An 18,074-nucleotide genomic window follows, 5' to 3' on the forward strand; every position below is an offset into this window, starting at 1 on the left:
TTCTGAGGCTGGGGTCAGTGCACCCCAAATGCTGCATCCTCACCAGCACTGGAGCCCCCACACTGCTGTGGGTCCCCTATGAGGCCTCCTCCAACCCCTAGTAGCCTCACCCAAACCACCAGTGACCAATAGCATCACAAACGCAAGCCTCTTAGCTATAACATAAACTGTAGCTGCATGGCTATAATCGTGTTCAAGCCTACCAGGGATACTTCATCCTGCCGCAGTGACAGATGCTGCTCCTGCATTCAGGCTTCTTCTCTCTTCCATGGCAGAGAGCTCCTTCCTCCTTGGCTGCTGGCAGGGAACTGCCTCTGGCCTCAGCCCCTAGGGTTTATAAGGGAGCCAGGCCCTGCCCCTTTCAGTCAGCTGACTGCTGGCAGGTGTGATTGCTTGTTAGCTCCAGTTGCCCTGGCAACCAACTGTTGGGCTCCTTATTCTCTGCTAGGGCTCTTTCCCTAGCCTCTTCCCCTCTTTAGGAGCAGGGCACCTAAGTGCTTTGCGACACTTGGGTTTCCATCTTGGGGGACCCTTTGCTTCTCTGAAATCCCTTCTTTTGTACCCTTTTTCTCCTCTGATGACTCTTCATTCCTGAGCATCGTTGATTGGTCTCTTTGTGGTCATCATACTACCCATGTTCTGATCTGTAAGCATATTCCTTTGTTCCAACAAACCCATAACATGAATGCATATTAATGTGGTCATTTACCAGGGCTCCTAATTTGGTCTGTTCACCAAAACTTGGAAATCCCAAGAGTTTTTCAGTAGGGCACTGTGACCTGGCACCAATGCTGCAGAGTCTCTTATCTCTGTTTGGATACACTATTTATGTTATGGAACAGTGTGGTACATGTCTTCAGTTTCCCAGACTGTGTATCCGATGGCTTCAGACACAGTGGGCCTTGAAGGAAATTTTGTCACAAACAGGCTTTAAGATACCAATTAACCCTTTCCATTCCCAGGGACCATTGTTCAAATTGCTCTACTTTACCTACAAGCCAATTCCTAAAAGAAAACCTGTAAATATAATTTTCTAGCCATCAAGTGTCTCTGTCAGGGCCCAGGTGGCTGTGGGTCAGAAGTGGGGGGCACCAGTAGGGTCAGGGGGCTGTTGCTTGGGAAGGAGGGGAAAAAGCATGGGCAGGGCACTGGCCTATCATGGCTGATGAATGACACAAAGCAGCAAAGGGGACATCTGCAGTTGGTTCCATGTCTTGGTGAGCTGAGGGGGAAGAGAGAGCTCTGGTTTTCCATGATAAAAAACAAAAACAAAACAAAAATCAAATGACAAAATATATAGGCATTTAGAATTGATTTTATTTTAATGGTTGAGACACTGGTAGGCTTCCAAATTGCTTTAATATTGTAACTAGATCAATAGAACTTTGTGTTCAACTGAATATATATATATAGTGGTATTTCATTTTAGTCATGGAAAAATGAGAATTTGGGGGTTTTTAATCAGACAATTTATACTTGTATTTCTTTTTTAAATAAGACACTTTCCAAATTTTAAGCAGGGACAACCAGGATCCCTGTTGATTTCCTTCTAATGACTACAGGACCAGGAGCATCTAAGAGGTGTGGTTAGTAGGTGAGATAACTGCCTGCTGCAATTTTGTCATTGTTGTTTTTTTTTGCTGTGAGAAACGGGATATTTACTTGTTTCAACCAAAATCAATTGTCCACAAAAAAGGCATGCTTTCTGATGTTGTCCCACCTCTGTGAAATTTTTAGATTTTTTTTTTATTGTCTGTCTCTATAACATTCCTCTCAAGGATCCCATTCCTGATGTGCATGTGACTTTAGATGTGGAAATTTTAAAGTTGAATACATAGCAAGGGGACAGCAATACTATGAAAGGCCAGTTAGGTTGCTTTTAGTGTTGGGCCAACCATTTGCATATGATTTAAAGAGAAGCAGAAAAGGTAGGGCATGAGGGACTCTGACCCTAACACTTTTAATTTTTCTTCGGAATAAGGCCCATCTACATGAGACGCTGACTGTACAGTAGCTTGTTACTACTGTGCAGTAGTGTCATGTGGCATGAAGTGTGATGCAACGGTACTGCACAATAGTATTGGGCTATGGGCTACTGTGCAGTCAACCTCACCTAAAAGCTGTTCAATTATGCTACTGTGCAGTAACTCCATTTTCTGCACAATCATTTACTACTTGTTTATACAAGTGCAAAATAACTATACAGTAATGACTGCACAGTCAACCATTCATATACATGCAGTCAGTGGGTTAGAAATTTCTTTGATAAGTTTGTGCTACATGTTTTTCTGTTATATATTCCCTTTCCAGATCAACTAGAAGCTCAGACAGGACAAAACTTGGAAGAACTCTGCTGTAGACCTGTGGGGTCAGACAAATTCTCAGGATCTCAATATTGCACTGTTAGACAGGAGGGTGTGACACAACTGCACGTATACACACACCCACACTACCAGCTCTGGCACATACACATCCAAACCAGTACATGCATACCTATCAGCAATTCAAGCACATATACTATACACCCCAAAAGTCAGACACAGATCACTAATTCATATATCATGCACACAATGCCATAGATATACACGCACACACACTCACCAGTTCACACACATACAGTCCACCAACACATACACACAGGTAAGTTCCTAACTTGGATGGTAGAGTGTGTATGTGTGTGCTTGGGGTACCTGGGATACTTGAGGGAAGGTTCAGGTGAGAGAGAGAGAGTTAAAGTGTAGGGAGCAAATTTTGCCCAAACCAGGAATAGAACTGGTGGACTACAGAGAAGCTGGTGGAGGAACTGAGGCTTGGGTTTACTTAAGGTACACTGGAGTTGGAAACTGAGGTAGACAGCTGAGATATTGGGGGGTGGGGGGGAGCAGATAAGTGGTGGCAAGGAGGAGACAACCAGAAAAAAAACTGAGGCAGAAACCTGGTTGCTCAGCGGAAAAGGAAAAGGCAGTGGGGATGAGACAGTGGCAAATAAACAGGGGGTTGGAGGAATAGAGGAGCTCAGGACAGGTGCTGGAGGTGGCAGTGAGCCAGAAGCAGGAGAGGGAGAAATGAGACAGAAGCTAGAGGGGCAAGGAGCAGAGATTGGAGCAGGGCCAAACCATAGTAAAGCAAAACCCAAATTAGGGGTCCAAATAACAGTTTTATTACACAGACAACACACTAGATAGCCCCATTAAGTTATCGGTACACCCCCCCCCACACACACACACACACTCTAACAAAAGCACTCACAATGGCAGCAGGAGAAAGAGACTCAGTGGAAGGGCTGGAGTCCAGGTGAGGAAGAGAAGCAGAGTCCAAGTCCTTGGTTGAAGAGTGGGTGGGGGGTGATAGCTATCTATCCAGGCTGGAAAGGGGTCCTTGTCCAGTAGGTGTTTTCCAGAGGGGAGTCGCCAGCAGGGCCTCTGGGTGGATAGTTGGTGTGGCATGGTGCTGGTCCAGATGGAGAGGGCATCCGACTAGGTCTATCTTCCCTGCCCCTTTTTATAGGGCCAGACCTTGTGTGACCCTAGTGACAGGAGGCATGCACAGGCAAGGGTCAGCCCCTGGCGTACTGAGCATGTGTGCTCCATGCAGGGATGTGCAGTTTCAGGTGTCTGTAATGGTGGGGTACAATGGTAGAGTTGCTGGTTCTGCAGGGTCTTTTGTCTTTCAAATGCTGGGTTCTTGTCTCTGTTCCTGGTCAAGGTCCATGGTTCCTGGATGAATTGATGCGAGGTGATGGCCCAGTTGTTACAGGCCATTCAGTAGAGGCCTGCTACCATTGTATTCCAATCATTTCCAATCACTCTCATTCATCCGGGAACCAATTGACAGGGGAGGGGTACATGACTCATACAGTTGCAACACAGGGGATGCCCAGGCACAGGACACAAGATGGAGACTTGACATACAAAATGAAAACTTGATATTACTTTGGTTCATTTACAAACACAGGCCAAAAACCATATAATATCCATATGAAACAATAAAAATCAATACAAAAATGATAATAATACAATATACAACAGTAAGAATCAATACAAATCTATAATAATACAATATAAAACAGTGGATATCCAAAACCAAAAACTTGCTACCAAAATAAAAATGTTAAAGCTTATGCTAAATCTGAGCTCACTTATGCTTGTCTATAGGGAATAGAGAGGGAGAGAAAGAAAAGCCAGAAATAATTGGGGAAGGGAAGGGAATGCATATCTATCATATGTGTGTGTGTGTGTGTGTGTGTGTATGTATTAAAAAAGAAAAAACTGGGGGTTTTGCTACACTGCTATAGTTTGCACAGGTGAGGAGACCCTATTTCAGGATGTAGAAAGGAAGGACAATAAAGTTCTGTGACACCTTCAGAAAGGGGCCTGACCCAGGGAGGATAATTATAAGGGTACTGTTACAAGTTGTCTTTAAAATATTTTAAATCTGTAGAATGTTATGCCATCGCAGTTAGACCTATTTCAGAGCAGCCACTGGTGAAGACATAATGTTGTGTCTCACCTGTGACCTGTGTGGTGCAAATTTGAGTCAGGGGTTTTTTGGCTTCAGTGCTTGGACATGCACTTTGGTGTGGGGCAAATTGTGCCACTTGGTGCAGAATAACCCTGCCTGGCTCCTCCCGGATCTGCAGCCAGGGGCAGCTAAGGCCGGAGGCCATCACCTGGGCTGTCCCCAGCAGTATAAAAAGCTGCTCTGTCCTGGCTCCATCAGTACCAAAAAATGCCCTGTCAAGTAGCTCAGGGCTTCGCACTCTCAGGAGCTTCTGTGACCCAGCCAATTGGTACCTGGGGACAATACCCCTTGTGCCAGCTGGACTGCTGAAGCAGCCCTGAGAGTTCCCTGCACCCTCTACCCACAGCAGCAGTCTGGCAGTGGGGGTTGCTGCCTGGCTGTGACCTGCTGTACACCTGCCAGACCCGGATGGGGACTGCACAGCCATTAGAGGCATCTGCCCCTCTGGGTCAGCTGACAGTGGGCTGTGGCTGAAGAGTTGGCCTTTGTGCAGCACTACTGTCATGTGTGCCCCTGCCCGGCCATCTGGGCAGCTTTTGCCTGGAAGACTTTCTTAGTGAGGTGGCCTGTTTTGAACTGTCAAAGCATGTCCTCCTGGCCCCATTTGGCCAGGAGGTCAGCTACCTCCAGCTGGGTCCAAGGTGTGAGCTCTGAGCAGGCTCCTCTGCCTAGGTCCTGCCACTTCCCTCCCTAGCAGGAATTGTGGTGGTTCCTATTTGAAAACTGAAAAATCCCTGATAAAAAAATTCCAAAGTAACTGTAAAAAACCCCCAAATCCATATTCCTCCACAATTAAAATAAAATATGACTACACAGAGAGAGTGAGAGACAGCAATCAGTTGGGCAATATTTTTTTATATATCTACAGTGTTAAAGCAGTTTGGAAGCCTACCAATGTCTGTATCATCATAATAAAATGAATTCTAAATACCTATTTGTTTTGCTGTTTGCTTTTGGTTTTCTTACAATAGAGCAGTTAGAGCTCCCCAGGACCCCTCCACTAACCAGGATGTGGGGACAGCTGCCCCTGCAGCCACAGTTCCTGCCAGCAGGTCTGATCTTACATGGCATCTGGGCATGCAGGGTGTGTGCTGGGGGATGTGGGTTTTGCAGGAGAAGGGTGTGAAGGGGCTGGGGATGTGGTTGGCTGTGGGGGAATGGGGGCTATGGAGTGTGGGGGTAAGTGTAGGTGCAGCCCCTCCAAAGATCATGGAGTTCCCCCCACAGGGGCTTAAGCCCCACCCCCCCAACAGGGGTTATGCTCCTCTCAAAAGGGGCACAGGACCCCCTCAGGGGTTACCACCCCCTCTGCTGGACCCACATGCCCCACCCCATTTGCTCTCCCAGCTCCCCGGATTGCTGCTCTGCCTGGCTCAATCCCCCAGTGGCTCCTGCAGCCGGCCTAATGGCTGCCCCACCCGGGCCCAACCCTGATTTTCACCCCTGAGATCCCTGATGGCTACCCCACCTGGCCCCACTCCCCACTTGCACATCCCAGGCCCCCAATGTCTGCTCCATTCAGACCCATCCACTGCTTGCACCCCCAGCACCCACCCCCCAATGGCTGCCCTTCCCCATCTCAGAGTCCCAGCACTTGAAAAAAAAGTGCAGGGCAGTGGGGACCAGCTCTGGCCGGCTGGCACCGACGCTGCCACTGCCCCATCGCATGGGTGTGGTCGGGGTCAGCAGGGTACCAGTGACCTAGATGGCAGCTGCTACTGCCAGTGACTGCAAAGCTGTTTTTTTTTTTGTTTTTTTTTTTTAATTTTCAGGATGCTGGGGCTGGGCGGGTCAGCAATTGTGGGGCTCGTGGGGCAGATGGGGGATGATACTGGGTGGGGCAGCGATTGGGGAGCCTGGAGGAGTGGCTGGGGTTGGTAGGGGTGCCTCCATTGTTCCCTTCCCCCTCCTCCAGCCCTCCCACCCTCCACTTAATGGCAAGAAGCCAGGATCCAGCTCCCTGTGGCTGGCAGGGCCTTTCTGTGGCTCCCTGTGGCTTCAGCACTGGGATGAGAGCCAGCCATAGAAATGCTATGGCTGGCTAACAGAGAGTCTCTGTGGAGGACTGAGCCTCTGGTTGCCTCAGGAAATAAACCTGCTTTTTTCACCCAAGGTGGTTTTTTTTTTTTTTTTTTTTTTTGACCCCTGGATATCCAAGGGTCTAATTTTGCCCCCACACTGCAAATTTGCATCGCAGGGAACATTATTTCATTCCTACACATGCCTCTTGCAGGGTCTCAAAGGGGGCTGAGATGCTGCAAGAGGCACGTGTGTACTAGTCTGGATGCAGCCAATGAGAGTTGAGAATTTTCTCATGGATTAGAGTAGTAAGGGACAGGAATAGTACATCCTGGAATGATGGAGGAATGAAAATAGTCTTATCTTCCTGCAGCAGAGAAACACTACCCTTAAACAACCTGGGTAAAACGGATCAAATATAAACTTCATCTAGAGTGGAATTACTTTAAAATGTTTAGACAGTACTTAGCATGGGTTAACACTCTTAAAGTAGGAAAATTCACCAGTTAATACATCTTTATCAAGGTATAAAGGTAACCTGTAACACCAACCTCACTGATCAAAGGTACGAACAATGGCCAGAGTCTGTATATACCCTTTTTAATTAGAACAGGTGGGCCAAATGAGTGTGTCAGGACCAATCTGAAGGCTGGATTGGAGCCTTTGCCCCAGGATCAGACCTGCATGCTAAAATCCCAGCTGCACTTCCCCACATAGCCCTGCGTGCCAGGATTGGAGTCCCAGAACCCCATGACACCTCCACCTAGTCCTGCTTGCTGGGATGAGGTCCCCAGGACCCTGCCAGGATTGAAGCCCTGGATTGCATACCATATCCAACACAGCCTGTTCTTTGGAATCGTCCTGTGCCTCTTCATGGTTACCATTCAGAACACCTCCCTGCTCATCCTGGAAGTTGCCCTCCACCCACCTCTGCACAAACCAATGTACTTCTTCATTGCTCAACAGCAACAGAGCTTGTGTTCCTCACTGCCATGGGTTTTAACTGGTACATGGCCATCTGTCATCCCTTACACTATGCAGCCATTGAGGCAGAAGGCCTCTCCATTTCTCCTCAAAAACTCTGCTCTGTGACAATTTGGTTCAGATGGGTCCTGCAGAGGGTACACACCTTACCCTATATCTTTAGGTAACCTGAGCTGGATATATTCCTGAGGGAGGAGGGAAACCTGCTCCCTCTGCCTATGTGACTGGCATCCCATACCTGGGTGGGGGGCTTGGGATCCCTGGGGAGCTAGGAACTGCCAGTCCTCCCAGCAACTACTGATGCATTTCAAATTGAATGGCTGATGGCCAACAGGTGCTGGCCTCCATTGGACCAGGTAAATGAGGTCATAAGGGCTATATAAGTTAAGGACTTCCCAGGAGGAGGAGGCAGCAGCCATGAGGAGGACTCAGAAAGAGAGAAGAGCTGGACCATCTGAAACTTGCTTTTTCTCTCAAAACTCATGATCAAGGAACTGCCTGTCTCCAGAGGGAATCTTCATCTGTCTCTGGATGATACTTGTGAGTAAGCTACCTGAGAGCTAACTAGATATATAGCTTGCAGTAACTCAGATGCGTGATCAAAGGCTACCCAGACATGCTAGTTTGCTCTATGGGATTTCTCTGATATTGCTCTACCCTGTACCCTATTCCAACCCTACCCCTTGTAACCAATAAAGTTCTCCTTTGTACATAGCATGGGAGACTTATTGGGAGTGGGTCTAAATTATGATTTGGGGTCCCTTTGGTTTGGCTGACTAAACGAGACCACTACTTGTGCTTCCAACTGAGGGAAGCACCCCCCAAGTGCTTGAAGTGAGTCAAGTACCCTCGAGGGCTACTAGGCCTATGTTTTCCAGGGTGCACAGACCCATAATCAATCCCATCCCTGGGTGATGGCAGTGTTACCCCCAGGCTAGTGTGTGTGGTCCAGGAAAGGGGCCAGCCAGATGTGAGGCACCTCCAGAGAGGCACTTGGAGCCTGGAAGGTTGTCAGGTGCAGTGAGGTGGGTGGCTCAAAGCAGGAGTGCCCCCTACTGGCCCACCACAGCCATCATGACCAAAAGAGTCTGTATTATATTAGCAGCCTCCATCTGGGCACTTGGTGCCATAACTTCCCTTGTACACACATTGCTTATGTTGCCTCTAGATTTCTGTGAGCCCAACTGTTTCCAGCACTACTTCTATGAGATCCCAGCCCTGTTGGAATTCTCCTGCAGCTCCACTTACCTCAATGAAGCGCTGTCCTTCATGTCCAATATTTTCTTAGTCATGGTGAATGTCTTGTTGATCATTGTATCTTACAAAAATTCAGGGATCAGAAGGAAAGCAAAGAACCTTCTCCACATGTTCCTCACATCTTATTGTGCTTGGCCTCTTCTACTCCCGTATCATCTACACCTACATCCAGCCACCTTCCAGCTAGTCCCTGGAGAACAGCAACATGGTGATTATTATCTACATGCTTGTGATTCCTGTTCTGAATCCCCTGATCTACAAGCCTGAACAACAAGGAGGTCTAAGTGGCCTTCAGCTAAATTCTTCCATTCTGCAAAAGAGATTCATTTTGGCAATAGTGAATTGGATTCCTTTTAACCTTATGACATTTATTCTTTGCAATCCACACCTGATATGAAATTCTGGGTCCACATCTGATGTGAAATATTGCAGCATCCTGGGCTTCAAGTTACATTAGTTGATACACCACTTAACACATTGTTGTTCCAGTGAAATAATAGAAATTTAGGGGTTTTTTTGTCCCCTGCTCACAATGAAGGAAGTGGATTTTTACCTATCATTTATCATGATTTTAACCCTTATTAACATTAATTCATGATGGCTTACACAAAAAAAAAAAAAAAAAAAAAAAAAAAAAACAGACTGTATAGCACATTCATCTTACTGTATGCCAATTAATTGGAGCTTTATCATTTTTTTCAATAAGTATGAAGAAAAGCTAACTACAGTAAAAGGTCTGTTATCCAGCATCCCCCAGGAATGGAGGATGCCAGATAACAAAATATGCCAGTTAATTGAGCGGCCTGGGCCACCGCTTCTCCCGCCACATATGGGGCATCCCTCTGCCCCTCCTGGGGCATTGCCGCCCCTCCTGCGGGCCCTGCAGGACATGGAGGCAGGCCCCACAAAGCCCTGCGCAGCCTGTTATGCCCCTGGGCTGTGGAAGCTCGGCAGCTCAGGCTGCTTTGGCCCGGGTCATGGGGGCTCGGAGAAACTGGAAGTGCCACGATGGGCACTTCCAGTTTCACTTTATCTTAGAAGCCAGCATGCCAGTTAATTGAGCATGCTGGCTTGTAAGATGCCTGTTACTGGAGCTTTTACTGTACCTAAACCAAACCAATGAAAAACAAACTAAACCAAGCCAAAGCAACTGATCCCACCTCATGTGTTTCCCTTAATTTCCTATTTTCTGTGAAACATTGTCTCAAAGTTTTATATCCACATGTATGACTTCCTTACAAGTTTTAATGATATGGTAGTTGCTAACATTCCCTTTTTAATTTTCATTGAGACTTTTGTTGAAGTAACACAAGGACATCAGAGACTGGATTGTTCAAATGATATTCTGTTTCCCAAAGGGGACACAATATTAGAAGACCATGTTATATACTGTTATAAAACTATTTCATGCAATTTTGGGCCCCCCACTACAGAAAGGATGTTGTCAAATTGGAGAAAGTCAAGCTGAGGGCAACAAAAATGGTGAGGGGCCTGGGACACATGACTTATGAAGAGTGGCTGAGGGAACTGAGCTTATTTAGCTTAGAGAAAAGAAGACTTGGGGGGGGGGGGGATATAATAGCAGCCTTCAACTACCTGAAGCATGGTTCCAAAGAGGATGGAGATGGACTGTTCTTAGTGGAGGCAGATGACAGACCAAGGAGCAATGGTCTCAAGTTTTAACAAGGCAAGTTTAGGTTAGATTTTGGGGGGGGGGGGGGGGGGGGCTCTTTCTCACTAGCTAAGTAGTAAAACACTGGAAAAGGCTACCCAGAGATGTTGTGGAGTGTCCATCCTTGGAGGTTTTTAAGACTCAGCTATACAAAGCCTTGGCCTGGATTACCCAGTTGGGGATGGTCCTGCTTTGAGCAGGGAGTTGGATTAGATGACCTCCTGAGGTTCCTTCCAACCCTCATTTTCTATAATTCTATTATTCTAAAACCATTGTTTGCTATTACATTAAATAATATACAGTAGGTGGGGATTTCTGATAAATTATTGTTGACAATCTGTATCATTAATGCACCATTAAGCCTTTCACTTAACTCTCAGGAAAGGAAGGATAAACTCCATCTTGTCCTAATATCTATTCCCTATTACTCTCAATAAATAAAACAAGGAGGATAAACTGGGGAAGCAGAAGCATAATCAAACCGTTAGGACACTCTTTACCATAAGAACAAAGCGGGGAAAGCTTTCTATGAATATGCATATATTTCCTACAAACAACATTCCCCCCCCCCCCCCCCCCCCCCGATTTGACATGTTTAGGGGATAGGCAGATGGAATATTTCTTTGTCCTGAAGGTACCCTTAAAGTGTTACAAAAGGTGCAACAAAACAGATGTAGCCAAAAAAAAAAATAACAATACAAATTTCTATCTCACAAATAACCCTGACAAAAAACATTGACAACTACGAACAACTTCCATTTGAAGCACTTGCATTTACCGTTACACCTTCCGAGACAGCACAATAAGGAATTAGTCCATCTTCCAGTATCCCACAATTCTTTACTTCCAACCAAGTGGAGCTTTGAAGATTCACCTTGTGACATACTTCAAACTCCACTCAGAGGTTACAGGCGTTGGCCAATATGTGACCTCACCAATTTACAGCCAGGTCTGAAGGTACACCACAACCTCATTTTTTTTTTTTCTGGACATTTATCCCAAGGACTCATCCCCAACACTGATGTAACAGTGTGGAGGGCCCTTTAAACTACGTCCAAGGTGACCTGCATCCAGAATGCAAGCACCACCATCCTCTGCTGTGTTCACTAGGCAGTCAGCTAACTAGCAGTGGAAAGAGGCAATGACCTTGCAATCAGTGGATGAGTACACCCAGTGCTCACTGAGGATAAGCCACTGTTCACACACAACAGTGCTTGACAGGAATGCTGAGCTCAGGGCAATGTACTGAATGTGTGGGATAGAGATACCCATGTTATAAGAACACCAATTGTGTCTCGGGATCTCAGAGGGTAAGTTGCAGCTTTTAGAAGCTGTTCCATATTCTGGCTAGGGATGAGATGATAGAGCCCTGATCACTTTTTGGATGCCAAAGTGAACCCTGAGACCACTGACAGTGGCCTGGGGTCTTATCAAGAGGAGAAAGGAGGCCCTCCAGTTCCCACTGCTGTTATAAAACAAACATAACTCACAAAAGGGTTGGGAAGCCTTTTAGGAGTCCATCCATCTATTCAGGAGTGTTAATAGATGGATGAACTCAGCATATCAGATAATAGTCTCTTTTGGGCTCCTTGTCTTGTCAAGTTGACGAGAAACTGACTTTAGAAATTGTTGTTCTTTACAGTAGTATAAGTGATGTTGTAGCTGTGATGGTCCACTGACATTCATCTTCTCTCCAGCATGTTCTATGATTACCGGGTTGTTATGGGCACAAGATGATCAAAACTGACTTGTTTTGCAGTGTTTCCACTAATAAAATGAAGGGTAACTTTCTGAGGCCCAGAAGCACTGCCTTACTTCTTTACTGGCCATTGAAATATTGGCCCCATTGAAAATGCTCTCATAGGATCATAGGAAAATAAAGCTGGAAGAGACCTCATGGGGGCACCTCATCTAGCTCTCTGCTTAAAACAGAATCGTCCCCAACTATACCATCTGAGACAAGAGTCTGCCTAACCTACTCGTAAGAATTTCCAGAGAGGGAACTTCCATGAATTCTACAGGTACTCTGTTCTGATGATTGACCATCCTCCGTCACCAAGTTCCTTCTAATCTCCAACCTAAATTTCCCCTGTTGTTGTTTGAGGCCATTGCTTCTAGTCCTGTCCCCTATCACCAAAAAGATCCACCCTCCCTATAATTGGCCTTCACGTATTTGAAGACTCTTATCCAATCCCTTCTCAGTCTTCTCTTCTCCAGACTGAAGCACACAAGTTCTTTCAGCTTTTCCTTATAAATCCTGCTTTCCAGGATTCTTATAATTTATTTTGTTATGCACTGGATTTTCCAAACTGTCCACATCCTTCTTAAATGGCGGGGCCCCAAACTGGACACAGTACTCCAGGTAGGGCTTCATCAGTGCTGAGTAGAGCAGAAGAATCTCTTCCCTTGATTCGTAAGTCACACTCATGTTAGTACAGCCAAGCTTGCTGTTGCCTGTTTTTCACCAAGAGCTCACTCTTTGTTCATATTTAGCTTTTGCTTCACTGTAATCACTGCCTTTCCCTTAAACACTGCAGCTTAGAGAGTCACTCCCCAGTCTGTGTCTGTGCATGCAGTTATTGAAACCCAATGGCAGGAGTTTTTACTTGTCCTTGTTGAATTTCATCTGATATTTGCAGATCATTTCTCCAGTCTATCCAAGCCATTCTATGTAGTAATCCTGCCTTTCAGTGTCTGCAACTCCACCCAACTTGGTATCATTGACAGATTTGCTAAGCGTCCCTCCAGTCCCATTGTCCCAATCTTTAATAAGATGTTAAACAATTCCTGACTCCAGACAAAGCCCTGAGGAACTCTCGATAACTCCTTCATCAAGCCATTGTGCCATTGATGGGTATTCATTGAACATGACGATCCAATCAATTTTGTAGACATTTGTAGTTCTTTACTTTATTAATGAGAATGTGTAGGAGACAGTGTCAAAAGTTTTGCTAAAGTGAAGGTATATAACATCTAATGTTCTCTCCTCTGCCACAGAGCCTGTCACTTTATCGCAGAAGGAAATCAGGTTTGTCAGTTATGACTTGCTCTTGGTGAATGCTCTTGGCTGGCTGTTTCTCACCACCTTCTTCTCCTCAGTGTGCTTCAAAAAAGTCTTTGAGGACCTGCCCCATGATTTCTACAAATACTGAGGTCTAACATACATAACTCGGAACTAACATTCATCTCAAAGGGTCAAAGGTCACGCCAATAATACATCCTCTCACTCTCATGACACATTTCTAGAGGTATTTTGCCAAATTAATGGAGTTCTTTTTAGCCTTGTGACTTCCACTTGTCTTCTTTGGGGAGTTGTTTGAGAGTGAAATCTTCAACAAATCCACAAGGGATTGAAGCACTTTTTATGGAAGTTAAATTTGTGAAGATGCTTTCCAATTTAAAGATTCAAGTTAGTACTTCAATTATCATCTGGTTTATTTTAGAGAAGTAATCTGTGTGGATTCAGAGAGAGGTAACGATTTTTTTTTATTAATTCTATCTCTCCTTTCTGCATTTTCTCTGTTGCTTCTTATTAAACACATGTTTTTTCACTGCTTTTGTCCCCCTAAGATCAAACCACCTTATGACTTTACATAAGGATGAACACATAGAGAGAAAGCAAAGAATCTGTTATACTGTTGTGGGTAACTAGACTAACAATGGAATAAAGGTCTCTTCTTGTGTTTGGCGGGGGGGGGGGGGTGTAGAAATAATAGTTCAGGCTATTAATCTCTTTTCCCACATTTCTAATCGGGGTGCTGATAACTAAGGGAATGGTAAGTGTACCTTATTTTTGTGTTTAATATGTAATCATTACAGGAATTGTAGCTGTACATTAATTCTATCCCTAAGTGAAAGAGGCCCCGATCATGGATGGGCAGTACTTTTGTGTCTCAAGAGACTGAATGGCTTCTGCTTTGGGGAACATTTCCTTATAATTAACTATGAATTTAAATATTGATTTTTGAAGAAATAAATGAAGCTTTATGACATACTTTTAGGGTGGGAGCTTTAAAAATGTAAACATGCACTGAACATCTAATTCCCACCATAAATTTAAAATCATATATACTGTTTTGACATTTTAGATAATTCCACTCCTATATATTTTATTTATTTCTGTATATATGTACTTGGTAGTTTCCTAAAAATACACATTTCTGTAACTGAGTTCATGAAACTTAACCTGTCGTCTAATCTTAGATATGAGAAAAATCCGGCCTGAATTCATAGCCATCATCAGAGTTCCTATGAATAGCATTGTGGTGAGAACCCAGAGTCAAAGGAGGCACAATGCTGTAATATGTAAATGTTTTGGTATGTATGCCAAAAGATTCTGGAGATATGATCAGTAACTAAAAAAGTCTTCAATCTAATATCGAAATGGATGCAAATGGTACCAGTAGTCAGTGCCATAGCAATGAAGTTTGGCACCTGGGACAAAGCCTGCAGCAGCAGCCTGTCCTCACCCCATACATTGATCTGGGAGGCACACGCACCCCCAAACTGAGCCATTCATGACCCTGTCCCACACCCCACCATGGCTGGGCAGCATCTGTTGGTGCCCCTTCACTTCAGCCCCCAAGGCGGTCACCCCACTCATCCCCTACTTCCTACGGTACTGCCAATGGTAAAATGGACTTGCTCTAGGAAAATCTCCTGAAAATTTAGAAATACTAGCCCTGAGGCTTTTGTTGTTTTCATCTTTTTTTTTTTTTTTTTTGCGTTACATTGCATCTCTACCCCCATTGGACACAACAACAGAGGGAGAGCAAGTTCAACAGAAACAGTAAACTGGGATTAAGAAGAGAGAGCTCTAAAGACAATGAGAGGAGAGATAATAATATCTGTAATCCTGCAAAAGGTATGTGTGAAAAGGTGGAAGCATGTTTATTCAAATGATATGGCTTAATTTTTCTTGAGCAGACACATGAAGTCAGGTGGAAGGCAGGGTAGATTTGCACCTTATAAATTAAATCAGAAATGTCTAGCATCACTTTTGTAAACAGATGGCTTACTTCATGAGTTGTTCTACTTCCTGTAGACTTTTCACAACATCTGATGAAGTACGCCCTCAGTTTAGGAAAGCTTATTATTCATTTATATAGCTCATACTAAGTATTGCTTTGTCCTGAGCAGCCACACTATAACAACCATTCATGCATTTGAAGACTGTTATCGAATCCTCCCTCAGTTCTTTCTTATCCAGACCAGCCCTTTCAGCATTACTAAAAGGATGGAGATGGCCAATTCTCCATGGCCATAGGTGACAGGACTAGGAGCAATGACCTCAGGCAGTGGCAGTGGAAATTTAGTTTGGAGACTATGAGGATCTTTCTGGCTATGAGGGTGGTTAAGAATTGGGACAGACTACCTGGAGAAGCTGTGGAATCCCCACCCTTCTAAAATGTTTATAATAAAGTTTTACCATGTCTGTCAGTCTTTCTGTATGTGTGTGGATAGTCTACCTAGTTATATTTCTAGATAGTTAGCTGCAGTTGATTACATATTCCCTTTCCTTCTTATAGAAGGAGTGCCCTAGTGAATGGAACCCAGTAACAACACCAGGGTGTCTGAGTTCATCATGGAGGGGCTCTTTGGTTTTCCCCATCTCCATGATCTGTTCTTCAGAGTCATCCTGTGCCTCTTCATGGCTGCCATCCAAGGCAATTCCCTGATCATCCTGGCTATTGTCTTTCACCCACCTTTGCACAAACCCATGTTCTTCTTCATTGCTAACCTGGCTGTACCGGACATTTTCTGCACCTCCTCTGTTCTGCCCAAAATGATGCAGTACCTGCTACTTGGGAAGAAATCCATCTCTTTTAATGACTGCTTGGCTCAGCTTTTTTTCCTTTACTGTCTCAGCAGCAACAGAGCTTGTGCTCCTCAGTACCATGGCCTTTGACTGGTACATGGCCATCTGTTATCCCTTACACTATGTAACCATCATGACAAAGAGAGTGTGTATTATATTAGCAGTCTGTACCTGGGCACTTGGAGCCATAAATTCCTTTATGCACACATTGCTCATGCTGCCTCTAGATTTTTGTGGGCCCAACCTCATCCAGCACTTCTTCTGTGAGATCCAGTCCCTCCTGGCATTGTCCTGCAGCTCAACTTACCTCAACCAAGTCATGGCCTTCATGGCCAATATTTTCCTAGCCATGCTGAATTTCTTTCTAATCACCATGTCCTATGGCTTCATCATCAGAAGCATCCTAAAAAATCAGAGCTCAGAAGCGAAGCAAAGAGCCTTCTCCACATGTTCCTCACATCTTGTTGTGGTTGGTCTCTACTACTCCACTATCATCTACACTTACATCCAGCCACCTTCCAGCTACTCCCTGGAGAATGACAAGATGGTGGCTATTCTCTACACACTTGTGACTCCTGTGCACGCATCCCCTGATCTACTTCCTGTGCAACAAGGAGGTTAAAGTTGCTTTCAGGAAAGTCCTTACTGTCTGCAAGAGAAATTCATCTTGACAATAGTGAACCTCATTTCTTGTAATCTGATGACATCTTTTCTGGGTGCACAACTGATGTGAAATATTTGGTTATCCTTGGCTTTTTTAATACACACTGGTTAACACACATTTTTATATTATTTTTTTTTTCTTCTTTGTTAACTCCTAGTGCACAGTTTCTGTTTCTCCTGGTAAGCATATTAGTGGTCTTTGTGCTTCTTAGTGTGATTTTATTTTAACTTGCTTGGGTTTCTGAGAAAAGACGATTCAAAAGGTGAATGTGTCATCCTTCCTCTTGCTGCTTTTGTTTTGTTTTGTATTGTTTTGTTTTGGGTTTTTTTTCTGTGACTCATTATTAAGAATGACAGAATGGTATATTAAGGAAATAGAAATGGGTTCCCCGGATTTGAAAAAGGGTTGAATAGAACTACTGTTAGATACCTAACATGTGGAATAGTATCTGTCTCTAGGTTCAGAGCAAAAAGATAGAAGTGTAGTGTAGTGCAGCAGTTTACACCACTTGTGTATTGGGCCCCCAATAACATTAATTGTTCATGACATCATACCATGTCATACTATGGATAGAACAGGGCACACTGAGTGTGGCCACAAGTAAAATTAATGCAAAGCCATAAACTCTGATATGCCCAGCACTACAACGCATTGAAATGGGTCAGTGCAGCTCCTCCTGGCAGAGGGACATGGGGGTCAGTTTGCCACCTGGAGCTGCTTTGATCTGGTTCTATGTGCTCCAGAAGGGCTGCCTGGGACACGAGAGTGCTCAAGTGAAGGGCTATCCAGTAGGCTGGCCTCGCACTTAAGCACCCTCATGCCCCGGTCAACCTTGTCAATGTCTACATGTGCTTTGCTGCAGAGTAAATAACTGTCATTGGATAATACTTTTGTTTACAAGGAGTGACTTTTGGTGGAGTTAAGAAGTTTACTCATTCCTAATAACACTGCATGTGTAGCTGCTGGGACTTTTCCTGTAGAGATAATTAAACTTATTGAGCATGTCCACACGCGTAGGCATGTCTGCTAGCAGCAGCTCAAATAGAAGCAATGCAAATTTGAGCCAGGGCTTTTTTGCATCAGTGCCTGGACATGCACTTTGCTGTGGTGCAAACTGTGTCACTTGGGGCAAAATAACC

General features: G+C 44.7%; 1 pseudogene; it reads left to right on the forward strand.

The window, feature by feature from the left end:
* The first annotated feature begins 15,998 nt into the window (after positions 1–15,998).
* LOC132243795 (olfactory receptor 13A1-like) lies at positions 15,999–16,942 on the forward strand (annotated as a pseudogene).
* The last annotated feature ends 1,132 nt before the right edge of the window (positions 16,943–18,074 follow it).

The sequence above is a fragment of the Alligator mississippiensis genome, chromosome 11, assembly GCF_030867095.1.
Source record: "Alligator mississippiensis isolate rAllMis1 chromosome 11, rAllMis1, whole genome shotgun sequence".
Classification (NCBI taxonomy): Eukaryota; Metazoa; Chordata; order Crocodylia; family Alligatoridae; genus Alligator; species Alligator mississippiensis.